The 24,766-nt window shown below is 36.9% G+C and overlaps 1 protein-coding gene and 2 long non-coding RNA genes across 8 annotated transcripts in view; 1 reads left to right on the forward strand and 2 right to left on the reverse strand.

The window, feature by feature from the left end:
- The window catches only part of SLC2A13 (solute carrier family 2 member 13), a 385,620-nt gene that overhangs the window by 158,149 nt on the left and 202,705 nt on the right, over window positions 1-24,766 (reverse strand). The window lies entirely within an intron of this gene.
- On the forward strand, window positions 3,408-23,285 carry LOC109501532. Of its 6 annotated transcripts, XR_006600649.1 has the most exons (10): window positions 3,408-3,611; window positions 4,113-4,235; window positions 5,037-5,141; window positions 9,575-9,772; window positions 10,672-10,795; window positions 12,845-12,901; window positions 14,828-14,893; window positions 16,469-16,592; window positions 18,671-18,737; window positions 21,688-22,129. It is a non-coding gene; the product is annotated as an uncharacterized LOC109501532 (long non-coding RNA). The 6 variants fall into 6 exon arrangements; XR_002743847.2 differs by having other exon boundaries at window positions 3,408-4,235; XR_002743848.2 differs by having other exon boundaries at window positions 3,408-4,235; window positions 14,832-14,893.
- Window positions 13,770-21,694, reverse strand: LOC109501533. The gene is made up of 2 exons (XR_002159659.2): window positions 18,233-21,694; window positions 13,770-15,495 (listed from the first exon to the last, which is right to left on the reverse strand). It is a non-coding gene; the product is annotated as an uncharacterized LOC109501533 (long non-coding RNA).

The following is a 24,766-nucleotide window of genomic DNA, read 5'->3' on the forward strand; positions in this document are numbered from 1 at the left end:
TTAATTAAGTCCTCAAACTGTTTCTGGAGAAGGAAGGGTTGAAGTGAATAAAGACTTTCGAAAGAGTATGAATACATCTTATTTTTCCTTTTCCAAATGTCTGGGAAAGAAAGCTGATCAATTTTTTAACAGTAGAGGAACAAGTTGAGCTGTTAACAGCCTTGAGCAAAAAAGACTGCAAAGAGAAGCCTGCCACACCAATGTATTATTAATAGTAAATTAGGCTGCTGACTTGATGCAGGCACATGGACAGCACCATGTCCTTTGATGTTCAAACGGAAACCCCTAAAACCTACCCTTGGTTCATTTCAAGCGCATGCGTGCAACACCAGGACATACTTGCTCAATTTTCAGTGTAACTGTAGGACCTTTCACACATGACAAAAAAAGAAATTCTATGTGTACACGTGATGTATGACTTCAAGAAGGAAAGCAATTACCAATGAGTCCACATACATTTGTTGAGGGAGTACTACATGAAAGACATTCATGTTAGTTCTCAGCTACTACACAGAAGCATTGAATTATCTTGCTAATTGTGAAAAACCAGGAGAATTAGGAAACAGTTTGAGTTAAATGTTTTTGTTTGAATTGGCTGCATTGTCTTAATTCTCTATTGTCCTTTATGTGTATAGAATTATATTCCTAAAATACCCCTTTCACTTTTTGTTTCTTATGATGAAAACCAAAGGCTGCTTTATAAGAAAATACAGGATAGAAAAACAAGGGTAATGGCTAAAATTTATTGAGCGTGTGAAACTCAATTTGAGAGTTGGAACTGACGGCAGAACTCTGTACTGATGGAAGAGGAATGCAGAAATACCATCTGTAGAGTAATTACTATATGCTAAGAGGTGTCCATATACACTTTGCTCATATTAATCATTACAAACACCTTATGAAAATGAAAACTTGATAAAAGTTAATGCTAAGCATTTTTAGAGTATAATTAACTCAGCATAAAAGCTCTACATTTCATTCTCACACATACTCAGGATCCCAAATAAACCATTACAGAAATTCCTACATGGTTATTCCATCTGCATACAGGGCAAAACATCAACCCTTACTCAACACTTACCATTTCACATTTCTTCCCCTACATAAAATACATAAAAAAGTATTTTCATTCTCTATAGCTAAAGTCCTTTGTCTAGTATAGCACTTTTGCAGCTAAATAACTTGTCACTAAGAGTGAAATTCACAAAATATAAAAATCATAAAATTGCATTTAGTTAGGAAGAAACCTCCAGAGGTGGCCTGACAGAAGGGCAGTCGGCCTGTTAAAAAAGAAATCTCAGAAGTGTGGTGTCCCTTAAGGGGGATACAGAGCACTAACCTGACTCATAGGCTCAAAGCCAACTAAACTCTCCTCTCTACAGAGAGCTCTAGAATCGATTAAAATAAACTTAAAGAGCAGACTTACAGGGGAATATAAATAACAAAAAGAGCATCTTTACAAATTGTTGTAGGGCTTCCTGGGTGTAATGTGAAACTGCGCTCCATATGTAGAGAGCAGGAGAGTCAACAGACAGAGGCAGACCATTCCAAATTGGTAGGTGGCTGTTTTAGTGAACATGGGAACTTACGGGGCCTGTCTTGGGTGGCTGCCAGATGACTGGTTTTCCACACGTGCCCACCACAATCTATCTCAAGAGTGTATCCTTGGGGCAGCTTCTGAGAGTGGGAAAGGCAAGCAGAATGCACATTCTAAGCACCGGGGAGCGGGTGGAGAGCCCCCAGGTGCCAGTGTCCAGCTTCTGGGTCCAAGGACCGTCACATCTTGATGACCTCCTCCCACAGAAGGTGGGGGTGCTGGTCTGGCATACCCCACCCCTTCTCCATCTCATGCCTGACCGTGCTGCCTCCCCCAGGCAACATGTATAGTGCTCAGGGACTGGTCAAATTCCTAAAGCTGCAGCCACATCAACATCTAGGGATCAGGCCATAAATGAAGAGGAAGAACTCCCCGTATAAGTTCCTATTAAATATCTGTCTTTATGGCCTTAAAATTCTGCTGCTCCTGTGGTCCTGGTCATGGAATGGGCACCTAATGGAAATACCTTTCTGTAGTGAGCCCACTCATTTGTCTGACAAAGAAATCAATCCAACTCTTGAGTGTGTGGGCTGCCCTTCTCTAGCTCATCATGATTGCCATGCTGGGCATTACAACTCCTGTAAGGGGACTGAAAAGCCCTAAAATAGTACATTATGGAAGAACAAGCTCAGACTAATATTCTTAATTCATCTAATATTACCAATATTGATCCTGAGGCCTGGCCTGTGGCACACACTATCAACAACATGAGGCTTGGGTATTCTTTTTCAGTCAAACTGCTGACTAGAACGATCCTAAAAATACCACTAGTGGAGTTATGGATGGCTACACTCTGACTTGGGATAGGTTTATGTGGCTTATCCTGGGTTACGGACATTTGAGCACCTGCGCAACCCTATGATGGGAATGGAAAAACCACTCTAAACAGAACCAACCCAGTTATACCAGGAATATATGATGGATATCACTGCAGCTATGTACTCATTCTGTCCTATTTTCTCATTAGAGAAATTTCAGTGTTTCAATGACACTGACCCATCTTGCCACCCAGGTATTTACTGGATGGCCCCAAATGGGACCCATTGCCATGTGGCACCAATCTCTGGTCATGGCTTCCACCTGGGTGGCTGGGCCAATGCATTATGGGTTTTCCCTGCACAAGGGAGAATTTGCCTCATGGTAACAACTACCGATCACCCTCTCCTCAAGGTGAGATGGGCACATTTTGTATTCCACTGGTACAATTATTTGGCCACTGTCTTTGTCCCCTTCACTGGCCTTTTGGATATTATAGCACACATAGAAGCCATTATGTTTATCCACCAAGCCTTAAATGATAGCTAACAAATCCTATCCTTACTGAACACTGAAATTTCTTTAATGAGAAAAGCTGTCTTCCAAAATAGGGTGGCCTCAGACATTATTACTGCCTTGCAAGGAGGCACTCGTGTGTGCCATTATCCAAAAAGAATGTTCTGTGCTCACTCCTGGTAAGCCTGCCAATGTGTCATCTTTATTAAATCACATGAGGATACAAATGAATGCCCTAATCTGATCCCCAGCCTAGGGAACTTAATAAATCAATGTTTTGGATCATGGGGCTCTTGCTAGAAAACATCACTGATTTGGGGAATTACCATCCTAACCTATGCTTTCTCTTGCACGAGCCCATATTGTCACTGTGGCGTCTACCTCCAATGCAGACAGAAAGCATAGAATAAGCGCCTCCATGCTAATGAAACCCCTTGCTGACCACTCAGGGCATACTGAGGAGGAGTGGGGTATGTGAGGTTGTAAAAGCGGGTCACAAAGGCTGGAGTGTTGGATGAGGTCACCAAGAAAACAATAGCTGAGGCCCTGGTTACTTATCCCAGTTTCCTCAGAAAATAACCTATGATTCTGTTGAGAAGAAGCCCACTGTTATGTTTGAAACTAAATCTTTTTATTTTTTTATTTCTAGAAGTTCTTTCTACTTGGCAAGGAAGACACAGAAGTTTAGAAGAAGACACACTCGTTTAGAGAGGAAAGAGCATATATTTGGAGCCAAGAAATAGTATTTATTCTTGTCCCTGAAACAGGCCCTTCTGTTGCTCCTTCCCCTTACTGATTAAATAAGGCAGAAGCTGGAAGGCAGTGGTGTGAAAAGATGGGTGATCAACAACTCTATTCCTTCTAACTTCAGGAACCTCCCCAAACTAGTTTGCTCCTCTTTGTACTCTATATTCGTGCCCCACTCACAGTCTTGTGACAGAATGCTTAGAAATTCTATTGGCCTGATCTGGCCAGTATCCAGTGATGAACTGATTGGGTTGATTTAGCAAAAACCCCTGTAGTACCCATGTTGTTTTGGGGAAGTCACAGAGCCATCCAGCCCAGCTGCCTCAAAGCCCAAGTGCTGCTGCTTGTCCAATTCATGGGAGAAAATGCTTATGTATTTAACCATTCTAGTTTTTGTTTGTTTGTTTTTACTTAAAACATATGGCTTACTAAGGTACTTGTAATTCGTGAAGATGTGCAAAACTCACCCTGTTTTTGGATATTTCCCCTTTCCCAGACAGCACAGAATTGCTAGAGGACACGGAACTAACTGTTGGAGATCATTCTTTGCTCACACTTAGGATGATGTTTACAGAACATCTCAGCACAGAAGTTAGTCATCATAGAGAGCCTCTTGAAGGTACAGTATTTTTTTTTCTATTTAGAATTCCTGGAATCAAAATTTTATGATACTAATAACTGATGAGACTTAAATTTAAATCCTGACTCATACAGTTCTGATCTGCTTCTATCTAAAAAAAAAAAAAAAATTAAAATTATTCCAGGATTTCCAATACCACAAATACTGACATATTTTTTTTCTAAATAGTTTAAAATGTTTACTTTTCAAAAGCACAAATAGGGATTAATTAAAATGAAAACTGAGTAACATAACTTAGCTGTGATACTCTGGTTTTCAAAGTATGTACAAACATACACCAGATGAAGGGAGTGCTCTTATTTTTGCTAAAAGCAAACCAGATGTCTGCGCATGTTATCATACTACACACTTCATTCTAAAGTGCTAAAAAGGCCTATTCTCCTTTCTGTGGATCATTTATATATCACCAATTCGAAACCAAATTTGAATTCTCAACCTCCTATCTGTTGCTAAATTTTTCATTATGTATTTCTAAATTATTGCTTTATTCTCTCAGGATGTTATAAATTTCTCTCAGTATTTCATGTGTTGGCATTGAGTTTTACACTAAATGAGAAATCCTAAGGTACAGTAACACAAGTATGCACAGTCTTACACTCTAACAAGTTATTCTATATTTTTAAATTATTCCAGTGTGAATCTATGTAGAGTACTCATACACTACTGTCCTCTTGAAGTGAGGCAGAGTTTATGCTTTAGTGGTGTATGGCATTTAATTTTGTCTAAAACCTCATTTGTTCTTATTTCACATGTTACAAAAACCCCATATGATTATTTCAGCTGAGAAATAAGGATAATTCTTCATCTTTATCAACTTCCACTTCCCACTTTTTTCTGGCCGACGTATTGTGTTTCTACATAGTAAATTCACTTAAAATTGCTCAGGTGAGTAGGAACTCTACAATCTGTAAAATAACCCCAGTCATTAAGTAATAAATGTGTCACTCTTGTTTATAACTTATTTTAAGAAAGCATGCAAAAACCTCTATATTTTTTCAGCCCTACTGCCTCTTCAGTTAATGAATTATATGAGCAATGAAAATATGTTGCTTCACGAGTTCTGTAGTGAGGATTAAGACAAGAACTTGGAAATAATAGGTATCATCTTCTACAGGCCTATTTTACCACCAAAACTCCTTAAGAGTATGTATTAGAGCAATTCTACATATTAGAAACTCAGAGAGGTTAAGAACTTGCCTGAAGTTAGTGGTAGGGATGGGCTCAGATCAGGGCTCATTCCCTAAATCACATGACTGACTAAATCTATACGGGCTAGACATTTACCTGCAGCCTTTCTAGATATTCAGTTGAGAACATCTCTCTCCTTTACTGTGAAATGACCATTTTTATAAGTGGTCTAATCAAAATCATTAACAGTCTATGGTTCTGGGTTTGTTTTGCTTTTTTTTTTTTTAATTTTTTTTTTCAACGTTTTTTATTTATTTTTGGGACAGAGAGAGACAGAGCATGAACGGGGGAGGGGCAGAGAGAGAGGGAGACACAGAATCGGAAACAGGCTCCGGGCTCCGAGCCATCAGCCCAGAGCCCGACGCGGGGCTCGAACTCACGGACCGCGAGATCGTGACCTGGCTGAAGTCGGACGCTTAACCGACTGCGCCACCCAGGCGCCCCTGTTTTGCTTTTAATAAGTTTGTAGATACCACAGGAGGAAAATAATCCTTATCTTGGGAAATCTGTTTATCTCAATAATGAATATGGGTTTGCTAGTAGGATTACTCAAGTCTACTAATTCGTACATTAATTCTACTGTCCTGTGGAAAAGAGGTAAATTATTAGATATTAGGTAAATTCTGTCCTCAAAAGTTTGCAAATCACCAAAGAGCACGCACCGCATTACAGTTTATATTCCACTTGTACTCCACATAGTATGTGATTTATACTATAAGTAATAAAAAGAGCCTGAACTGACAGAAGGCCATGGTTACACTTCTGTAATTAATAAGGCTGTCTCTTACCAGTGTCTATTTCATTAATCTGCATGTTTTGCAGCAGGTTGGCAAGGCCACCATTATTCAGCCTTTCATTTGTTTGAGTCACAGGGACAGATATGCTGGCTCATGCATGTCTTTACTTCCCAAAGAGACCTACAAAACAATTTGGCTTGGCTACAGGACCCATGATTGTACCACACTGTAGCAGATTTCACTGGATGAGCACTGGACTACATATGACTTTATCACTGACTTGATCTATAGTACTGTTGAGACTTAAACTTCTGTAAAGAGAAAGACAACTTTTTTTTTTCTATTGCTGTCTTAATTTTTATTTTCATTACTTTCTTGTTTTTACTGACAAATTTACTTGTTTACTGACATTAAACAATAAACTTATTTCTCATGAATCTGCCTTTCACCTCCACCACAGAAAACAGAAATTTATAAATGTAAATATTATCCTGGGAAATTAATACTGACCTAATTTTCTTTAAAAACACACAAGAAATATATTTGTCCCAAACTGGTGACAGAAAAGCTCTCTCCGAAGGAGGGCATAAAAATTTCTCTTCAAATGAGGATACAGACATATGATGAAAAGCAGAGGGGTAAAATCATCCAAAGTCATAGAGCAACAATGTCATATTAGCAAGGAAAAAGGAATGCAAATTCTGGCATTTACACTGATAATTTACCAAACCTCAAAATCAAAATATAAAATTTAAAAATTTAATCAGATTTTAATTTTGATACTACAATCTGATTCAAGTTACTGTAAATTCAATTAAGACATGTCCATATTACTGAGATGAAAACCACAATAATGGAATCTTTGCATGTCTTCTACTGAGAAAGACAGTCCACAAATAGTAAATGAGAGGAACCAATGACAGTTATCAAGAATAACAATGCAAAACCATATTGTCATTTAAATTAGGTTGTCCAATTTTCTAGAAAAATGTTTAGTGTAATTTTAAGTGGATAGTTTTTTTTCCAATAATTTATTTTATCTATGTCTATTTTATAGAATATATTTTTTTTGAAAATTTCCCCACTCTTTCTAAGAAAAAGAAAATAAAAATGTAAGTTTAATTTAAATGAAGTCATATTTCAACATGAAAAACTGAACTTTTGTGTAATAAACTAATATGTGCTTTTTGGGGAGTGAAGAGTTTTTGTCCAGAAAGAATCCTAGACTTGGTTTTAAATACTTCATTTTCAAGTCATTTATTAAATAAGTTGTAAAGAAATATATTTTCTGCAATTTATTAAAGCCCCCAAAGTATCTTCAGATTCTGTTCATAATTTGAAGTTTCAATTTTTAAACTCACAATATGGAACTGAAAAGTAAACCCATTCTTTTTCTTAAACAATAAATTAATTTTTACAACTAACGTGTTAGTAGGGAGTAACATAAATGTTGAAAAAATTGTGAAATGTACAATATTTCAGATGTACAATATTTCAAATGGCAATATATTTTTAAACATTTTAGTAAGTTTGGTAGACCATTAGTACATTATAGTAAATATTTAGTACATTTCAATAAATGTTTTTGCAAGCAAGTAGTAAACACAGCCCTATCAGCATTCTAGCTATATATTAGGTCTTCGCAAACACTAGCAACTCTTAATAACTAAACTGAAAATGAAGGACTGAAAGTCTTGAAGTATCCGCAGTTGTTACCGGTGGAAAAAATATGGCCATCAGAGCTTCTGAATTAAATTTTTATTTTGCTTTATTTTCTTCTATTTTAATTCACCAAATACTGGTTATCCACATGTTGAATCTGATTAACAGAACATTCACAAATGTGATGAATAAAAGTAGATAGATGACAGCAGTAATATTTTTGGTTGAGTTTTTTCTCTGATCCATAATCAATATTCAGATAAGTAAGCTACTAATAAGGAAAAGATGTGCTTGATGTAAGAAAAGAATTTCAAGAAAGGATAAAATTAACCTTCAAGTCTACAAAAATAATTTGTCCTGCTGAGATGATTTAGCCTGGATATCAGAGTGGCTAAACCCAGACCATATTTGAGACTGATTAAAAATTCTAACACTGAAGTGATTAATGAGGATAATAAAATTAAATGGATTTTTTTAGGCTATCTCAAATGTACATATTTTATTTATTTACTTTTTAATATTTACTTGAGAGAGTGCAAGCATGCACAAGCAGGGGGTGGGGAGGGGCAGAGAAAGAGGGAGAAACAGGATCCTAAATAGGCTCAGAGCCCAAGGCGGGGCTTGAACCCATGAACCGTGAGTTCATGACCTGGGCCAAAATCAAGAGCCTGATGCTCAACCGGCTGAACCATCCAGGTACCCTTCATATGTACACCTTTTTAAGTGAGGGAAAAAACTAAAGCAGACCTCAATAATCATTAAGTTCAAGGTGACTCTAACAGGCTAGCTCGACTCATTGGAGAATGGTGCCCTTGGGTGGAAAGAAAAAGCAGGAGTAAAGCAGATGTAGAGAGTTGGGAATAATGCCACAAAAATAGGAGAAGGAAAGGAAGGAAAAAGGGAGAGAGGAAAGGAGACAAAAGAAAAGAAATGGAGATGAAGCCACAGGGTACTAACAAGAACTGCCCTAACTACTGCCACAAGAAAAGCTGGTGAGCAGACCCCACCAGGCCAGCACTTTAGAAGTACCTCAGACCATGACCTAAGTCCTGCAGGAAGGAGGAGGCACAACCACCAGGAGCAGAACGCTAAGTAACAGGCAAGAAGTCAACCACCCCTGGATGTACCTCAGGATGTGACCAAACTGCAGAAGTTACCTTTCAAAGAAAGCTGTAGTTTCTAGAAGGAGGAAACAATGGTCAGTGGGGTTTAAATATACCCCAATTTTTCTCAGAAATTAAGACATCAAGTTAACTGAAATTTAAAAAAATTAAAAAAAAAAGACTTCCAGTATTTTATAGTATATCCTAGTAAAACATCTTGCCATCATATTTATTGCAATTTTTCACATAAACAAAGCTTATATATGCTTTTAATGAGAAACAAATGATTTTGCCAATAGTGAGCTAAAAATATTTACAGTATTTATAGTTATAGCAATCAAGTTACATGCATGGGAAAAACTTGTCCTTTTCTCATTTACTGGAATATCAACTTGTGAGAGTTAAAATGTGTGGAAGACGTACGGAAATGTAATGGTATGTCCTCACTTTTCTAATTTTTACCACTAAGATGGAGGTGCAGTAGAAAAACAAACAAAACGGAAAAAACAAAACAAAAAATAACCCTCACATACATACTCAAGAAGAGACAGACAAGCTCTAACCTTTCATTCAGTGTTTACTGTCCTTAGGGCAAGCCACTGATACTAATAAGTTATTTCTTCATCAGTATTCCTGTGAATTAAGAGACCTCTGGAGTAAGAGACGTATTATGCCTTTTGAACAGCCTTTCTGAGATTCAATCTTTCCATCCATTAAAAAGAAGATGGTGACAATTGATATTTGTATGATAGCAGATGTTAGAAGAGATCAAAACCACACAAGTCCATGGTTATGCTGCTACCAGCCGCCACAGCCTATCTGGAAGGTAAACCCTAATGCAGCTTCCGATTTCACAATCTCTTCTAACAGACAGCTGTTGTAACAATTCTCAACTGCCTGCTGCACGTATGTAGTAAGAGAGATGCAGCAATTACATCGCTGTATGTAGTAGGGTGGAAATGTTTTAAAGTTTCTACGAGGAATTGTTGCTGGACTACAACTTTTAGTTCAAGAGTCAGGCAGCACTGTCCAACAGAACTGTGTGTGACAACAGAAATCTTTTGTTTCTGCTATGTCCATTATGAGAGCTGGAAAGGTAGCAAGTCCTAGTGAGAAACTGAATTTTAAATTTTATTTAATTTCAATAACTTTTTATTTGAATAGTCACATGGTCAGTGGTTACTCTACTGACAGCACAAAGTTAGAGAATCTGTAATTAATGGTCCAAATGAAGTAGTTATCTCCAATTTAGAAAAATTAGAAAATACAAGATTTTTTTTTAAAAAATCACTTTCTCCTCCTTCAGCTATCATTACTTGCATTTTTGTTATATTCTTCCAGATTTTTTTCTGATATACTAAATATATTCATAAATTAAAAAATGTAAGCATGCATACATGAACTAAATACATACAAATACATTATATTAGACATTTTTAAGACAGATTACAAAATCCTATGACTGTTAAGAATTATCTACATTAATACAATAAACCCTTGATGACTTCAGTCATTATTATTAATGGCTGCTCAGTACAACACTATACCATAGTGGCATTAATAGTCCATCACTGTTGGGAATTTAGGTTTTTGTTCCTATTTCTATTCTTATAAAAAACCCTGCAGTGAACATATTTGTACATCTATTTGTTCCATTTGTAGGAATATTCCTTTAGGATAAACATCTAGAATTGGATTTGATGGGTCAAATGTCTCTTTTTTCAGACTGTGGAAGACTATTATCGAATTGCTACACAGAAAAGAACCCATGAAAAGACAAAACTCTTTTGAAAATATAAGAGAAACCTTATAACCCCGACACCCAAATCATTAGGGAAAAGAGATGATGGTGAGGACGATGATACAGTGCTGATGATTGGATTACAAAGATCTCACAATTACCCTAAAAAATCCTTCGGCTTACCCTCAAATTACAGTAAACAGTACTTATGTGTCCTTTTGGAGGCAGACATACTACATTCTGCCACTCAAGAGCTCCATGGTAGCTAGGCTTTTTTTCCATCACTGAACAGATTACGATTCTCCGGTTAAATACTAAGGAAACTGGCTGGTTTGTCTACAGGGCTATTTTACACATAAAATATGTATCTTTAAATTAAGGAATCACACTCAAGTCAGCATTATATTCACACTGTGAGATACACCGGGAATTGAGACCTCACGAAAAAACAGCAGACTGCAATTTCCCACTTTACTGCTCAGTCTAGGGCATATGTGCATGGAATGGAACCACAGTCACCCACACTATTTATATCTCTCTGGATTGTTCTCTCTTTCAGCATAAACAAATTAAATGTGCAAATGGGGTTACTTTATAGGATATTTAACAGGTTCTATATTTTTGTATAGAACATGAAAGATGGAAAAAAAAAGGGAGAAAGAAAAGAACTGAAGAGTGGAAAAATGTGTGTATGCACATGGGAGAGTTATTTTTAAACCTGAAATGTGTCTCCTCTCTCCCTGCCAATGTGCAGTATTATTTCAATGTTCTGTTCATACTGCTTGTAATAAAAAGTGGTTCATCCCCAGGAGGCACCATGGAAGATCCATGTTGTTTTTAGGTTCTGCCGGGTGTACTTAAAATCACAAATGAGAAGGAATATTCCTTTTCTTTACCCAAGTGAAATCTAGAAGAAGGTATGTCTAAAGTAGGCTCAACATTTTACTGAGGTTAGCATTTTCCTGCATTGCCTTGGAACTGGTGTACCCTATTTGAGTCATCTTCATTTACCTTATTGGCTAATAGGAAGAAAAAGAGACAATGGGATTTAAATATAATGGGATATAAATGAGAGTTAAATATTCATATCACTTATATAATATTAGTTATCTACTGTGAGTGAGGTAAATGCCACAGCAGCTTCATGTCCAAACTCAAAAGAAATAAGTAAATGGGAAATGAATTCTCTTAAGAATTCAGTGCCTTACTCTGCATCTTATTCCCTATTGTATTTCATATAAAAGGTCGACCACATTCCAAGAAACATTTGTTCATAAAAAGCTCATTTCCTTTCAAGGCGATGGAAAGTTAAATTACTGTGCTTATGAGACAAGTCAATAAGGGGAAGAGACAGAATTAAAAGGCCACAGGAATACAGTAATAATTTCGAGTCCAATTAGCAAAGCCAGATAGAAAACTAAGGTGAAAAATCTAAATTGATCTGATAGGCATGGGCTCAATTACTTACAGAAAATTTGAACAATATTTGGAAACTGTGATATTTATCCCATTAATTAAGGTATAGGACTTAACTGAAATACAAAAAGATTCCAGAAGTGGGCACTAAACTATGTGATCAGTCCTTTAATCAAAATACTGTAAAAGATAGATGAGCTATTTGGGGCAGAATTTCTCTGAAAGCAACAAATACTGAAAACAAAGCTATAAAATTCAGCAGGTGTGCCAGTGATTTTTAGTTTGATATACCTACATATTGTAAAATACTGTTAACACATCTATCACCTCACATAGTTACAACTCTGTGTGTGTATGTGTGTGTGCGTGTGTGTGTGGTGAGAACTTTTAAGACCTACTCTCAGCAAATTTCAAATACACAATACAGTATTACCTAAGTGTTAACTATAGTCACCATGTTATTATATGCTGTATATAACTGGAAGTTTGTACCCTTTGACCACCTTCACCCATTTCCCTCACCGTTGGCAACCACCAATCTGCCCTGCTTCTATGCATTTGGTTTCTTTTAGATTCCACACGTAACTGAGATCATGAAGTATTTGTCTTTCTCTGTCTTATTTCACTTAGCATAATACCCTTAAAGGTCATTCATGTTGATGTAAATGACAGGCTGTTTCCATGTCTTGGCTATTGTAAACAATGTTGCAATGAACATTAAAGTGCACGTATCTCTTCCAGATAATGATTACATTTCCTCTGGAAATATGTCCAGAAGAGGAACTGGGAGATCATAAGGTAGTTCTTTTTTTAATTTTTTGAGGAAACGCCATACTGTTTCCATAGTGGTTGTACTAATTTACATTCCCACCAAGCACATATAAGGATTTCCTTTATTCTATACATCCTCACCAGCACTTATCTTGTCTTTTTGATAGTAACCATTCTACCAAGTGTGAAGTGATCATCTCATTGTGGTTTTGATTTGCATTTCCCTGATAACGAATGATGTTGAGCACCCCTTCATGCTCCTGTTGGCCATTTGTATATCTTCTTGGGAAATGTGTCTATTCAGGTCCTTTGCCGATTTTTATACCACATTATTATTATTTTTATTTTTGCTTTGAAGTTGTAGTTCTTTATATATTTTAGATATTAACACTTTATCAGATATATGGTTTGAAAGGCTGCCTTTTCATTTTGCTGATTGTTTCTTTTCAGCTGATTGGAACTTTTCAGTTTGATGTAGTCCCACTTGTTTCTTTTTGCTTTTATTGTTATGCTTCTGGTGTCATATCCATAAAATCACTGTCAATACCAATGTCAAAGATACCAATGTTTTCTTCTAGGAGTTTTATGGTTTCAGGTCTAACACTTAAGTCTTCAATCTGCTCTGAGGTGATTTTGGTGAGTGGTGTAAAGTCCACTTTCATTATTTTGCATTTTGCATGTGAATATCCAATTTTCTAGCAGCACTCATTGCAGAGACTATCTTTTCTCCATTAAGTATTCCAGGCTCCCTTGTCAAACATTCATTGACTGTATATGTATGGTTTTTTTTGCTGGGCTCTTGATTCTGTTTTATTTGTCTATGTGTCTGTTTTTAATGCCAGTAACATACTATTTTATTAATATACTTTGAAATCAGGAGGTGTGATACCTCCAGCTTTGTTTGCTTTCTCAAGACTGTTTTGGCTATTCAGGGTCTTTTTTTTTTTTTTATTGTTGTTGCTCCATATGAATTTTGGTGTTTTCCCCCCCTTTTCTGTAAAAAATACCATTAGAATCTTGATAGGGAATGCACTGAATCTAAGGATGGATTTGAGTAGTATCACCACTTTAACAACATTAACTTTTCTAACCCATGAACATCAGATATCTCTCCTTTTAATTGTGTTTTCTTCAATTTCTTTCCTCATCGTCTTAGACTTTTTAGTATACAGATCTTTCACACTTACTTGGTTAAATTCATACCTAAATATTTTCTTCTTTCTCATGTCATTATAAATGAGATTATTTTCCTTCTTTTTCAGGCAATTCACTGTTATTGTATAGAAATAAAACTGATTTTTTTTCTGTTAATTTTGTCTTCTGCAATTTTATTGAACTTATTAGTTCCAATAGTTTTTTTGGTGGAATCTTTAGGATTTTTTTATATATAACAATATGCTATCTGCAAACAGTTTTACGTCTTACTCCTGATTTGACTGCCTTTTATTTCTTTTTCTTGCCTGACTGCTCTGGTTAGGACTTCCAGTATTAATTATGTTGAATCGAAGTGTTGAGAGCAGGCATTTTTTTTTCCTGATCTTAGAGGAAAAGCTTTCAACTTTTCACCATTGATTATATCAGCTGGAGGCTTGTTATACATGGCCTTTGTTACATTGAATACATTCCTTCTATACCCTTTTGTTGCAAGTTTTTACCATGAATAAATGTTGAATTTTGTCAAATGCTTTTTCTGTATCTGAGAGATCAATGATCTTTAAGTGGTGGGGATGGTAGAGCTAGTAAACACTGATTGTGATTGTCGCCTCTCAGTATCTACTCACTCCGCTTCTGGAAAATATTCTTTGTCCTGATTTTTTTTAGGGGTAGGAGAGGCTCATGCCGACTCCTTGGGTGGTGGTCGGGGGAGTGCTGAGCATGTGGCTCATGTGGGCACATAACAAAAACTGAATTCATGAGCTTTAACTTTCACCTTTGGCTTTTTCTTGTTCCAAGAAAGAATCTGACACTGGAGTTGCAACAGCCACCTTGTGTCAATAAGGAAAGAGCTGGCTGGAGAAGGTAATCCGCAAAGCAGCAGCAGAACCCAGAAATGGATGCATCATTGGAGCTGAGCCTCAAACTGAAGCAAGCTCTATCCCAAGATTGTTGAGTTATGGGGGTCAATAAACTCACATTTAGCTTGACTTTCCCATCACTCAAAACCAATAGGTGGGGAGGTGGGAAAAGCAGAGTAGATTGAATGCCTCTTATAACTGTCAGGAGGAGTGAAGAAGAGACATTTCAAACTGGACCAAAAGCTCTTGGAGTCTCATATGTGGACTTAAGAACAACAGAAAAGCTACTGCTCTCCATCAAATTCTGTGCTGCTACATAGTGGTTTGAAATTCAGATTCTGCCTTTGTTGGGAGTGCCCACGACCAACCCTCAGTCTCAGTGATTCACTAGAGGGTCTCACAGGATGCAGAAGTTGTTGTATTTATGATGGTTACATATTACAGCAGAAGGACTCAAAATAAAGTCAGTCCAGGAAAAGGCTCTCTCAGTATGAAGTCTGTAGGAAACCATGCATATGCTTCCAAGAGTCTACCAGTGGAGTTACACAGGATGCACTTAATTTCTTCAGCACAGAGTTGTGACAACATCTGTGAAATGTTGTCTACCTGCAAAGTTCATTAAAGCATCAGTGCCTGGTGTTTTTACTGGGGGCTAGTCACATAGGCATTCTCTGCCTAGCACAAATAAAAATTCAGTCTCCTGCAGGGAAAATAAATGTTCAGTATAAACCATACTGTTTGTAAAAATAGTTTAGACACAGTACGCTGCAAGCCACTCCTGCCATTTAGAGGACGTTTTAAATCACTAGGCAACTGTTTATCATTCCTGTTCCCAAATACCAGCCAAAGGCCAACCTTACAAACCAGCCTTTGTAAGGATATCAATCTCAGGCCTGGCATGCTAACTCTTCTCTGCACACTACCTTTCTTTTAGGATACTTCAGGACCTCAAGTTAGGGCAGTCCCTCCCCTAACCGCCAACTACCACAATTTGTGGACAGTGTTCTTGTTTATAGACTGGATACCACAGATAATGCAGATGAATTCAATGTTCTGCCATCCTTCCTCTTCTGACAGAAGGATGGACCTCAAGCTCCAGTCTGTCTTTATGTGCCCTGCTCTGCTGTAGCCAAGTAAATTAGACTACAAGCCACTGGAGGACAAGGCAATGTTCTATTTATTTTTGTGTCCAGAGTTCTTACTGCATCTTACTTCTTCACGATGTATCTGTTGAATACTTACATCCTAAGATGTAAGCCTGCCATGCTCCTCTACTAATGGACCATCTGCACTGCTTTATTGTTGTGTATTTGCTCCTCTGAACATATGTACACCTGCTTATGTAAGGCACACCACTTTCTGACACGAGTGGGCAAATTCACCAAGTCTCATTAGCATTACAGTGGCCACCCCAGTTTACTGCCTCAGCTGTAAGTCACTAAATTAATTTGAAAAACACAAATATGTCTGTAGAATGTAACTGTGTCCTTATGAATAATAACGGAAAAATCAGAAAAACTTGCTGGATTTATCAGAAAAACAATCAAGTTAGAAACATATTTTTTTTTTTCCACTATAGTCTGTACTGAAGAAAAGTGGTGAACATCAGGTGGGCAGGAAACCTACATAGAAAATACCCTGCGATCAGCACTTTTGTCTTGCTGCTCTGGCTGCTCTCTGTAGATCCCAGATATAACATGCTCGTAAGTAGCCTCTAATGCTGTTCATCCAAGTTGCATGGTGCGCTGTGTATATGGAAATCTCCCTCTGTGGGAAGCCTGGCTGCAGATGACTAGTTGAAAATAAAACTAAGCTCCAGGCTGACTATATCGTCATGATTTAAACTAAGTGTCTGGAGGAGGTGCTTCATTTGTGGCATATTCCCCACCTCTCAAATTTACGAATACAGTCTAAGAATACAGTGACCCTTAAATGACACAGGTTTCAACTTCATGTGTCCACTTCTACATGGATTTTTTCCATAAATACAGTACAACAAATGTATTTTCTCTTCCTTATGGTTTTCTTTTCTCTAAGTTTATTGTAAAAGTAGAGTATATAACACATATAACATGCAAAGTATGTATTAGTTGATTGCTTATGATACTGGTAAAGCTTCCAGTCAGCAGTAGGCTATCAGTAGTTAAGATTTTGGGGGGATGAGAAGTTATACACAAACTTTTCAAATGCACCCAGGGTTGGTGACCCTAAGTCTTGTGTTGCCCAAGAGTCAACTGTACTCTCTTTAATAAGCCATTCTGAATAAAAGTACAGATGTCTATGAGTAAAGCGTTCCCCATTAAAGTCTTACAAATGTTGCCGATTTTAATATAGGAAGCTACCCTTTAAAACATCTGATAACTATATTAGGACATCTGGGTGACTCAGTCAGTTAAGCGACCGACTTCGACTCAGGTCACAATCTCGCGGTCCGTGAGTTCGAGCCCTGCGTCGGGCTCTGGGCTGACGGCTCGGAGCCTGGAGCCTGCTTCTGATTCTGTGTCTCCCTCTCTCTCTCTCTGCCCCTCCCCTGCTCATGCTCTGTCTCTCTCCCTCTCAAAAGTGAATAAATGTTAAAAAAAAATCTGATCACTATAAATATCAATATTTTAAAGCACACTGCAGAATCACACACCAAGAGAAATTTCAGGAAGCGATCATGTGTATCACATCCTTTTAACCTAAAGAAAAAAGGCCCTGCTACAAATTCAAACAGAAGTTGATATGGCGCTAGGCTTTTAAGAAAATGCCTAGAAAAAAACTGTTCATACTTCCATTGGTAACTCATTGCACTGCCTCTCATAGATGAGCTATCCTTTGGAATTTTTAATCAAGATCTCTTCGGCTGTGATGAATAATCATTTCTGTTAAGTTAAATTACATCTGGCATAAGAAGTATACTCACAATTTTACTTCTCAAGTGAAATCAAACATCTGATTAAAACGATTCTTATCATCTGAAAGGCATCCTAAACTCTGAGAACACTTAAAACTTTATAACCATAGACGAACTTGTTTGTGATTACATTCACCTATATTAGATAGGCTCTAATCCTTGCATACAAGAACAACTGGATTCAACTGTGACTAACTTTGCAAGGCACGCCTTTCTATTAGCTTTTATACCCCCCAGTCCTCCATCCCTGAAGTCAGTTAACTCCAATCCTCATTTCCTATCTTAAGGAAAGAAATCCAGGCTATGGGCAAATTACTACCTTAATTACTACTGAATCTCTATTTGAATAACTAAGTAAGCTTGTTGACTAAATTTCATCAGCGGCAACTGCCTCTACTCCTACTGCTTATGAGAATTAAATTTCTAGGTACATACATGCATACTCACACATATTAGATATATATATCAACAGATAACTTCTGGCGTTTCCTCTGATCTGAAAGAAAACGTTTCATTTCTGTGACAGTTAAACCTGCTTTTTTGTTCGGTTGGGTCTCTGCTTTGTTCTATGTTGCCGAGCAACCAAGAGAATGAGGATGGGGTGGTGGCATGGAATTTCAGTTGCATTATTCAGGCCAAGAAAATATTAAATCAATTACTAAAATTCTTATACAAGTGACAGCTACTAAAACGTAGGGAGTTCCTATGTGTTCTGTGATTTTTTTCACAGAGGTTCATGATATGGAGATGACTGCAATGATGTTTTCCCCACTTCCCCTGAAGTACAAAAGTCAGTGAAACAATTATGAGGGAAGACAAAGTAGATAAAATTTGTTTTGCAACATCTGTTAGGGAGTAAATTGCCTTGATTTTTGTCTCATTTAGATTTCATTCACTGTATAAAATGAACTGACTACAGGAAGAAACTGAGCAAATTAACACCTAAATCAAGGTAAATGAATAGAGGTTTACTATATTGATATGCTATCATATTAATGCTCAACTAGTTGTTTTTATTGCATTTTAGTATTCCTCTACAATTTCTTTTATTTTTTTTGTAATTAAAGTAATACATAAACCTTCTAAATAGGAAAGCCATTCTATTTTATTGGTTTTTATTAAGTAAGGGTATGTATTTAGTCTTTCAAATATTTATATAGTCATAAAAATCCATCAATATACAAAACAATGAAAGAGAACACACATTATTTATAGACCTAGTGAGCAAACTTAAATTGTATATGCTGATTTCCTTATTTAATGTCTCAAATGAGGAATGAAATTTTTGTTCACTGACTTTACAAGCTACTTTTTAAGATTCCAAAAATTTAATGGTGGCACTCGGTGTGAATTTCCCCATAGAAAAAAGGAAGCTGGGGGCTTAGTTCAGCGTCCAAATTCAGCTCAGGCCATAATCTCAAGGCTTGTGAGTTCAACCTCCATGTGGAGCCTGTGTTGATAGCTCAGAGCCTGGAACCTGCTTCAGATTCTGTGTCTCCCTCTCTCTCTCTGCTCTTAACTGCTTGCGCTCTGTCTCTGTCTCTCTCCCAATAATAAATATTAAAAAAAAATTTTTTTTAACAAAAAAAAGAAAAAAGGAAGCTGGAGGTCCAGGGCTCTCACAACACTCTAATAAATCCATAATGTACCTGATAGATATCACTAATAGAATAGAACCTGTCCACAATTGGGAGTAATATTTTAACAGGAAAGTGTCTTAAGTGACCAGTGTTGAGTACTATGGTTATATGTCCCCCACACATTATCTTGGAAATAGAATCAGACCCGTCTCACTAATCACCCTTCTATAGAAAGCCCTCTTGCCTGTGAAACAGAAAGCTCTTAAGGTCTGAAAAGTATGTGGACTGGACACTTGTCCTGAGAATAATTTCTCTTTTACATGTGATTCTTTCTCCACTGAATCTGCATCTACTCCAGCCCAGGTGCTCTTGCCTTCCCTGGGAATCTGTATTTCCAACCAACTTTCAAAAAACTAAACAAAAAAATGTTAATTTTATTATATTCAAAAAGAGGTTACCCATAGGGGTAGGAACAAGTAAGGCTCACAGGTAATCTCTGGTATACATATATTTCCCATGTTTAGAAACTACTAGGATACAGTGTAACATAAGAAAATGAATAGTTTGTATTCATCCATTTTCAAATAAAAATTACTAAAACCTTTCTGTCATATACTGCTGTGAGGTCCAAACATATAAAAATTCCAACCATGCGATTCCTTGATAAGTCTCTTCTAATTACCAAATTCTATTTTAAAAATGCTTTTCTTTTCTGAAATTAGCTTTGCAAGATGAGAAGGATGGCATTTACAACAGGACTAACAAATTTACCCAATAACAAAATGTGAACAGCTTGTATCTGTCAATAATGTGGCAAAAAAAAAAAGTCACCATTCAATTTTTTGGATTCCATACTTTTTGTTTTGCCTACCATGAATATTTCAGAAGGAAGTCTTAAGCTTTAATTTATTGCCATGATATTGCTGAATACTCATGACATACTTAGAGACATTGATATAAACACATCCAAAGTAGCCAAAACCCTCCCAAAACAAAAAATCAAAACACAACGTAGACTCTATGAATAAATTCAAGTCTTTGTGTAGAAATAAAGATTTGAAGATAAGAAACAATGAATATTTAGAAGGTGAGTTTGAAGCGCTTCAGCTGTGCAGTCATGGTGGTCAAGGAGGATTGAAGGGTCACCTGGGTGGCTCAGTCAGTTAAGTGACTTCGGCTCAGGGCATGATCTCCTCCTGGTTTGTGAGTTCAAGCCCTCCATCGAACTCACTGCTGTCAGCGCAGAGCCTGCTTTGGATCCTCTGTCTCCCGCTCTCTCTGCCCCTAACCTGCTCGCACGCACTCTCTCTCTCTCTCTCAAAAATAAACAAATAAACATTAAAAAAATATTTAAAGGAGGCCTAATTTTAAATTCAGGCTCCATCTTTAACTGTGTTGTGTTGGGTAATTTATTTAATCTGAGTCTAAATTGTTGAAATGGTGGTAATAAAATATACTTATGGAATTTCATTGGGAAGTAAATGCAAAAAATATAGGTAATGTACCCAGGTGGGTACTCAATGAATATCAGTTCTCTTATTTCTCTTTCATTTTTTGGGGGGAGACGGGGAGAATGAGGGTAAATAACATAGAAAGTGGCTCCCTAGATACACAGGGAATCCATAAATGTATAGTTTTTTCCTTCCTCCCTTTTTATGACCCCAGGTTACAGTAACAAACAAGTCATTGATGTTTGAAATAAAAGGCAAGTTAAATTGAACTCTGGCCTTTACCACAAAAAAAAATGGGGGGAAAGGGAAGGAAGGAATTCTGGCCTTCCTCTGTCTGCAGTAGTTATGGTACTATTTCTTCCTTTTTAAGAGATGTGCTTTAGAGATCTTAGAAAAGGGACTAGGACCTAGTTACCTGCCTTTTTGTGCAGTACTGTCTACTGTGTAATAAGCAAATAAATTTCCTTCTTGAATAATTAAATTTCAAACATATTAGCAATCCTAGTGATATTATAATTTTTTAATATCTTTTAATAATTGCTGCACTGTAATAAATATATCTGCATTTTTATAATTCAACCATTTCTTTGAAGCAAACGTCTTTTAGTAGGTACACTATGTATTTATGCTCTACCCACCTATATGGTATAGTTAATACCAGGATAAACCTCAAGTGATTTTTTAAAAGGATATAACCACTGTCAAACTACCAATGTGTTATCGATATTTTGATAACTCTATGGTACTTTTTTCAGACATAGCCAGTGTCTGCCTTTAATACACGAATACATTTAGAATACTAATATGCCTGCCTCCTGTTAGTTAAATGGATATTCTCTTCTGTTCTCTTGCACTCCATCTGCTATGGCAGAGGAAATCAACAACCCTGGGAACCCACAGAACACGTCTGACAGCTGCAGGACTCAGATTCTCAGTTCAACAAATTATGATTCACGAAGACTCTCTGACAGGAAAAACAGTTTCTACTACAACCTAGTGGGTTTATATGTTAGTGTGTGTGAGCCTGAGGGGGTGGGGGAAGGAGGGAGAGAGGGAGGGGGAGGGAGAGAGTTATGTGTGTGTGTGTGTGGTTTAATTAGTTTAGCTAAAGGAAGAAGAACATGCCCCAAATTTTTAATTTTAATCATAATTGGCATTTCATTAGCTTAAGATGAACAGTTTTCTATTATGTGCTCCTACTAGACGGCTAGAGTGCATGGCAGAGTGGTTATGTTCAAAACCTCACCTTGGCAGGGGCATTCTCATTGGGACTAAATTTAGCTTAAAATAACAATAAAACTGTCTTTTATTAATGCCCATTTTTTTTTTAATTTACATTAGAACATCACCATTGTCCTAATGCTTTCTTTCACTTATTGACATTATTCTAACGTCAATGACTTTGTTAGGTCACTAAATATAACTATTGTTTTAGGTACGCAACCTGTTTTGTTGTTGTTTTAGGATACAATTACCTCATCCTGTTGTCCTCTGTTATACTCACATTTAATACAAATGAGGGAACAAAAGAAAAAAGTACAAGTGGAATTATAAAAGGGGGATTTTCTACAGCCTTCACACTTTCTTGGCATTTGCTCCGGCCTCCAACTCATATTGTTTTTCAACGTAAAATCAGTACCCAAAATTTACACTGCTTTTTTCTTTTTTTTCTGGTTACTTTTAGACAAAGGTCCATTTCCACTGCCTTCTGCAGTGTTGGCATCCTTCCCAGAAACAGGTTTCTGAATATCAAGGAAATTACTGAGCCATAAACTAAGATGAAATCCAAAATTAAATCCTTTGCCTAAAAATTAAAAAAAAAAAGTCAAGGGCAGTGAGGGTGTGTCCAAAAATTAGGACTTCACAGGTAGGAGTAGTAAATGATTTAGGGTAAGAAAGACACACTGCCAGGTTGCTGGCAGATGGACAACACAGTTTAGTCACACGTACCTTCCTCTGCTTCTTCGAAAATTTAAGGCTGCTACTGACACTCTGACCACAGGGTGCTCACTCATTCCTGACTCCTGTGATGAGCTGGAAGGAGGAGCTGGTCCAGCCTCCTGGAACCATGGAGAGAGGGCCACTCAGAGAGCCTCAGCTTCTCCCCACATGGTTAACTTCCCTAAGGTGTTAAGCAGATAAAACTACCCCAAGGTTCTGATAACTTCTAGGCTCGGTCAAAATACATAATTAAATTTCATAATTTTTCTCTTTCAAATTAAGGATATGTTTGATCAGCATCTGTGAAAACTCTCTTAGCCTTGACTGTCATTTGCATCTTCCTCCCATAATAATGGTAATTAATAATAATAATTAATAATTCGTTGTACTAGGACTACCAATTTTGGACAAGACGAAGAACTACCACAGGGTGCTGGACTCCTTTTGCTACCAAATCCCAGAGATACTACAGATAATACTGAGTCTTGGTGGTTTTCAGAACCTTACTTATTAGCAAATACAAACAACAACTATAACAACAAAAATATCAACAGACAAGAAACCCCAGGGGAGCAGGAAGAAGTTATCCTAAAGTGGATGGCAAACATCAAATATAAAGAGGCAGAATCAACAGCCCACAGAATGGAGATGGACTGGGAAGGGCTCACTAGCTGGGCTTTTTTCTCTCCCAGAATTCCCTGATTAAAACATCACTTGCCCAGTCATCATGATGTGATAAAAAAGCTGCCCCTCCTGCTGAGAACCGTCCAGAAATAACAAGGTAATATCATGGCAGCTCTGGAATTCTGCTGGAACTCAGATTTACTAAAGATTGGATTCAGGCCTAAGCGTTCTCTGCTGCTCTCTTCTGCATCCTCTGTAAACTCCAGAGGGCAGAGATTTTTGTTGGTTTTCCTTCCTCAGACCTAGGGTAATACCTGGTACATAATAGGTAACCACTGAGCAGCTGCTGAATGAAAGAGTGAAGAAAAATGGAAGTGTTTCTGGGTGTGTCCACAGATGCACAGCCTAAGAAGAGGTACCAGTCTCAAAATGTACCACAAAATGACAGATCCTCTTTGAAAAATATCTTGCAGGATGTATTCCAACAAGAAGAGAAATGAATTCCAGACCAAACAAGGAAATCAATGGCAAGTAATAACTTGGCAAATTTATTGTTACATGAATAAGAATAAAAAATACAGAACAAAAATTCCAGATGATGCCAACATGAAAAGAAGGGAGGTCATAGTAGAGAGGTGAGTTCAAAGACTGAAAAGATTATTAGAGAGGGGGAAGACCAAGACACTAAGGTTTACATATTAGAAGGGAAAAATGAATAGAATCAATCTTAACAAATTAGAGATATCAGTCAAAAGGAAAAAAAGACAGAACTTGTACTTTTCAAAGAAAAAGAATAAAGCCGGAGTTGTAAATAACAGAAAGCAGGAGAGGAGAAAAAACAGGAGCATGATGAATAACAACATGAAACAAGATGGCAGAAATAAGTGGTGATGAATAAGTCACAAGGATGAAAGGAACCCAGCACACGGAATACAGTCAATGGTACTATAATAGTGTTGTATGATGACAGATGGTAGCTATACTTGTGGTGAGCACAGCATAATGTATAGAGTTGTTGAATCACCATGTTGTGCACCAGAAACTAACATAACATTGTGTGTCAACTATACTTCAGTTTAAAAGAATGGTAGAAATAAAGCCTACAAACAAGTACAGTAAGAATATGTTTGTCAAATTCAGTGACTGATAGACTCAGATCAGATTTACAAAATATCTAGCATTAAATAGTCCACAAAAAAACAAAAAAGATAGGTGGAGGAGATGGGGAAAAATATATATGAGGTAAATGTTAACCAAATGAAAAATTAAATATTAAATATTAGAGCAAGCAATTTAAAAAGATACATAATTTGCTCATAAAAAGCAATATATAAATATAGATGATATATAATAATATCCATAAGATATAATGTTCATAAATATAT

This window comes from Felis catus, chromosome B4 (genome assembly GCF_018350175.1).
Source record: "Felis catus isolate Fca126 chromosome B4, F.catus_Fca126_mat1.0, whole genome shotgun sequence".
Taxonomy (NCBI): Eukaryota; Metazoa; Chordata; class Mammalia; order Carnivora; family Felidae; genus Felis; species Felis catus.